The sequence below is a fragment of the Chiloscyllium punctatum genome, chromosome 36, assembly GCF_047496795.1.
Source record: "Chiloscyllium punctatum isolate Juve2018m chromosome 36, sChiPun1.3, whole genome shotgun sequence".
Taxonomy (NCBI): domain Eukaryota; kingdom Metazoa; phylum Chordata; class Chondrichthyes; order Orectolobiformes; family Hemiscylliidae; genus Chiloscyllium; species Chiloscyllium punctatum.
The window spans coordinates 59,973,982-59,979,572 of record NC_092774.1 but is presented as its reverse complement, the minus strand read 5'-3'; the positions used below and the strand labels follow the sequence as shown (position 1 = coordinate 59,979,572).

General features: G+C 47.2%; 1 non-coding gene across 1 annotated transcript; it reads right to left on the bottom strand.

Annotated features, from left to right (window-relative positions):
• Positions 1–1,468: 1,468 nt before the first annotated feature.
• On the bottom strand, positions 1,469–1,540 carry trnaw-cca (transfer RNA tryptophan (anticodon CCA)). The gene has a single exon. It is a non-coding gene; the product is annotated as a tRNA-Trp (tRNA).
• Positions 1,541–5,591: the final 4,051 nt, after the last annotated feature.

Here is a 5,591-nt window from a genome sequence, read left to right as displayed (position 1 = left end):
TTGAATAAAAATTTTCTTTAATTTAATTAAAGAAAATAACTCTGGCGGGCTAAGATTTATGCAATCTATTTGTAAGATTATGTCCATTGCTCGCAATATGGTCTCATCCACATTGGGGAAACTGGACGCCAACGAGCGGAACATTTCAGTGAACAACTCTGGGACTCTAAATCTAACTGACACACCGCCCTGTGGTGGAACACTTTAACTCCCCCTCCCATTCCACCAAGGACATGCAAGTCCTGGGCCTCCTCCACTGCCAAATTCTTGCTACCCGACACTTGTAGGAAAACACCTCAACTTCTGCTTTAGAACCCTCCAACCACATGGTATCAATGCAGATTTCATCAGTTTCCTTATTTCCTCTCCCCCACCTTGTCCCAGATCCAACCTTCCAATTCGACACCAACCTCTTGACCTGTCATACCTGTCCACCTTGCTTCTCCCCTATTTGCTTCACCCTCATCTCTGACCTATCACCATCAATCCCTACCTCCATCTAACTATTGCACTCCCAGCTGCCTTCCCTCCAGCCCCACTTCCTTCCCATTTATCTCTCAGCCCCCTTGGGTCACCCTTTATTCCTGATGAAGAGCTTATGCTCTCAACCAAGACTGTGATGAAGCAACATCCTCAACAAGTAGGAAATAGCTCCCAAGTCATATTTCATCCCCTCTTCTGTTTCCCAGTTCTTTCAGAAATAAGGAATGTCTTTTTCTTCCACTAGAAAGTGGTCTTCCCCTTTGCGCTGTCTGAAGTATTATGCCACACCACTACTTCAGACACCTTTTAAGAATCCTTTCAACCTGTTTTTCTAACAATTGTCGAGGTGACCAAAAGCAAACATTTCACTTCTCCTCAATGTCCCATTTCTGCTCCTATGAGCCATTTTGTCATGTTGTCTATGTTACAAGCAGCCGAGTGCACTTGGTTCCTGAATTGAAATTTGGCCATTGAAGTGAACAGGATTAATATTTATCGATGGCTAGCTGTGTTTGCACTAACTGTAATTTTCCATCAATATGATATCTTTTGTTCCACCAAAACTGGAAACAATGATCTGTGTTTATATTGCAGTCGGATGTAGAAAATCATCCCAGCGATCTTCACGTTATTATAGTTTACTCAGGCCATAACATCATTACGTGGCAGTTTGATGTGACTAAAACCTGGATGGAAATCTCTAGATTATGTTGTAAAAAAATCGGTATAATGTTATTCACACCCCGCGGTCACCAACTGAACGAAGCGGCTGTGCGTTTAAATCCCGTGATGAACAGTTTGTGTTCGACTTCTCACATTGCGGGGAGCTGAGCATTTACCCAAACAATGGGCACACCACCTCCCTGACACAGTGTTCACAACTCAAACTGACAGCAAAGATTCATGTGTGATCGAAAGTTTCCGCAAAGAACTTTCGATACAACGTACTCCTTTCTTTATCTGAAATGTTAGATGTTGATTGTCGTGAGCCTGACGTGATTTGAACACGCAACCTTCTGATCTGGAGTCAGACGCGCTACCGTTGCGCCACAAGCTCACTGATAGCCCATGCGCTCTATTCATGCTTAAGGGAAGTGGTCGCACTACAATGATTTTACGTTCATGTCTGTTCTGTTTCTCCCCCTTCTCCTTCTGTCTCTCGAAACAATTTCCAACTCTCTCTCAATAAAAATCTGAAAGAACTGCGGATGCTGTATATCAGGAACAAAAAACAGGAGTTGCCGGTGACCCTTCCACAGAACAGATGGTGATTGGGAAAATGTCGGTTTATATGCAGGAGATATTGTGGGAGGAAGGGAAGATCAGGACAGAGCCCAAACCGAAGGAAGAACTGTTGGACAGAAAAAGGAGTTGATAACGATCTGCGTGGAGTGGGGGGGGTGGGGGTGAATAACTGTTAATGGACACTGTTCGTGTTTGAGGAGTGTGGAATGACAGACTATGTGATAACAGGGCTTGGCGTGTGCGGCAGGGACGAGGATACCATGGAGTTCAGGCCTTAGAATTATTGAATTCGCTGTTGGGACCGGAGGGATGCAATGTCCCCAAGTGTAATATTCGGTGCTCTTCGTTCTTCTGGTGCTGAGCTTCGCTGGAACACAACAGCAAACCTGAGACAGAGATGTTGGACAGGGAACAGGGTGGGGTGTGGAATTGGCAGGCAACTGGAAGCTCAGGGTCTTTTTTGCAGGCAGAACGTAGATGTTCTGTGCAGCAGTCACCCAGTTTACGGTTCGTTTTCCCCAATGTAGATGAGCCCATATTGTGAGCAGCAAATGCAGTAGACTGGGTTGTGGGTAGTGCAGGTAAAGTGCCACTTCACCTGGAAGGTAAGTTTGGCCCCTTGGATAGCGAGGAGGGAATAGGTAAATGGGCTGGTGTCACACATTCGGCACTTGCAGGGGAAAGTGCAATTCAACCTGCAAGTTTACTTTGAGAAAATCCTGGACTTGAACTCCTAAGTCTCTTTGCATTTCGGATTTCTGCATTTTCTCCCCATAATCTTCTGTTCAAACAATGACTATCTATGTCAGGGCAGCACCAGTGATTTCCTGACATATGGATTGTATTTGGGGATATCAAGGAACGTCAGGAACTGTGAGTATCTCAGGAGCAATCGTTATTCCTGGGGGAGGCAGAGAGGAATGTGGTGTGATCCTGTAAACTCCAGAACTTTGATAACTCCATGAGTCAGCAATAACTCCTTCTGGACCAAGAAACGAAAGGGCCAATGAGAAACTGCTACAAGGGAGTTAACAAATAACATACATTAACTATCGCTGGGCAGGAGGAGGCAAAACAATGAGCTGTTCCTTTGGACAGATGAGATAATGGTGTTTAATAACTGTGTGACAGAAGGACAATTAATTCTGCCTGTAGAAGGAATGCCTTGGCGTAAAGGGGTTAATTGCAGGACAGGCTGTTTCAAACAGGTGGAAAACCGTCAAGGATAAGAAGGCAAGCTACAGACCTGAGGTCTCCAGAAGTGTGGGGAGGTGGTGTCAAAATCTAAAGCCTAGCACACTCACGAAGCACTACTCTGCTTCTGGGCTCTCAGCAGCTGGATTGCCCATCAGTTTAATGTAGGTCCTATATCTCTGACAACATCGGTACACAAGGCAGTGAATAGAGGTTTCAGCACACTGACATTCATTGGTTAGGGAATTGAGTATAGATGTTGGCAAGTTATGTTGTAGTTATACAGGACGTTGATGAGGCCGTACCTGGAATATTGTGATCAATTTTGGTCCCCTTGGTGTTCTGACTTCTGACTTCTTCAACTCTGGGTTTGTGTTGAACTTGATGGGATACTTTGTCCAACTCAGCATGTTTAAACAGTATCTCTCAGAGGGATTCATCTGAAACTTTTCAGGAGGTGAGCTCAACAAGATTGAACTATTCAAAGTTACTTGGACTCTATTTTAAACTTACATCAGGACCAGTAGTAAGTTACACGTACAGCATGGAAACAGACCCTTCGGTCCAACTTGTCCATGCTGACCTGATATCCTAAATTAATCTAGTCCCATTTGACAACACCTGACCCATATCCTGTGGCAGCTCATTTCATATAAGTACCACCCTCTGCATGAAGAAGTTGTCCCTTTTTATACATTTCGCCTCTTACCCTAAACCTATGCCCTCTAGTTCTGGACTCCCCCAGCCCAGGGAAAAGACCTTGTCTATTACCCTGTACATGCCCCTCATGATTTTGTAACCTCAATTAGATCACTCCGCTGCCTCCAATGCTCCAGTGAAAACAGCCCCAGCCTATTCAGCCTCTCCCTGTAGCTCAAATCCTCCAACCCCCAACAACATTTCCGTAAATCGTTTCTCACAGAGAAGTCAACGTTTCAGTCCTGAAGAAGGGTTAATACCCAAAACGCTGACTACTCCACACCCTGGTGCTGCCTGGCTTGCTGGCTCCCAACCTCCTGCTTGCCTACCTCGGGTTGCAATATGTAGTGACTCAGTGGTTACACCTGCAGCCTCACAGCGCCAGGGAACCAGGTTTGATTCCAGCCTTGGGTGGTTGTCTGTGAGGAGTTTGCACATTCTCCCAGTGTCTGCGTGGGTTTTCTCTGGATGATCCTGTTTTCTTCCATAAACCAAAGATGTGCAGGTCATGTGGATGGGCCATGCTTAATTGCCCATAGAGTTAGGTACATTAGTCAGAGGGAAATGGGTCTGGATGGGTTACTCTTCGGAGGGTCGATGTGGACTTGTTGGGATGAATGGCCTGTTTCCACACTGTAGCTAATCTCATCTGCACTACTTTTGTCTCTAATTAATGGCAGAGTATACTCGTCCGGCCCATTGGTCTAACATCTGCTCTGATGGTCTTGCGGTCTTAGGTTTCTCTAGATCATTTCATTGGCAATGTGCAGTCCCTGGCTCAATGAGCAGCAGTGTCCCCTGAAAGCAAAGCTCATAGGATCGTAGAACTCCTACAATGTGGAAAAACAGGTCCTTCAGCCGAACATATCTGCACTGATCTTCCGAAGACTAACCAACTCAGATCCATTTTCCTACCCTTCATAAATTGCACACAGACCCCCAAGGGTGGAATTATTCCTTAGTTCCTGGTGCCATGAGGCAGCAGTGCTAACCCTGAGCAACCATGGGGTTGGTTTTGTGGGGTGTAGGGGGGGCAATTGCATTCCAGCAGAAAACAATAACAGCCCAACTACTCTCCCACTGCACCCACTGTCAGAATTGGCAGCAGATTCAGTCCTGGGGGGTGACCGAAGGCAGCGTCACTGGTGGGATCTGATTGCTGGGAGCGCTGGTGCCCCCGCTGGTGCTTCCGCAAGTTGCAGGAAAACATGAACCTCTTCCCACACTCGGGCCAGCTGAAGGGTCTCTCCCCAGTGTGGACACACTGGTGCTTCAGCAGGGTGGAGGAATTGCTGAAGGCCTTCCCGCACTCAGGGCAGCAGAATGGCCTCCCCCTCCCCCTCCCCCACCCGTGTGGACCAGCTGGTGCTTCAGCAGTGTGGAGGAGCGGGTAAAGCACTTCCCACACTCGGGCAGGAGAACGTCTTCTCCCCGGTGTGAACGGACTGGTACCTCAGCATGGCTGAGGAATTGCTGAAGGCCTTCCAGCACTTCGGGCAACTGAACGACATCTCCCCCATGTGGACCCACTAATGGTAGATTCACTTAGATATAATTGCGTCACTTTACATATTAAGATATCCCTTTGAATGTGCCCACATCCCTTTGAAATGTAATCTCGTCCATTTAAACCTCTTTATTTGCAGAAATACCCATTAAAATGTCCACGTCCATTTAAAATGCAGATTGCCCCCTTTAGATATGACGCCGTTCCGTTATATGTCGGGATATCTGTTTAAATTGAGCCGTGAACTTTCCCAATGCAGACAGGGATCCTCGAAATGTGGCAGTGTCCCCCCCCCCCCCCCCCCCCCAGCTGCAGAGCGAGACAGGAGAGTTTGTTTTTGTGAATGAGCAGTTGTAGCGCGAGGTGTCTGTTGCTTGGTGACGGTGAGGCTCCCCGGCCCCGCCCATCCCCCTGAGCTGACGTCACGCGGGGGTGAAGGCGGTTGGGAGGAGAAGTTGCTCGA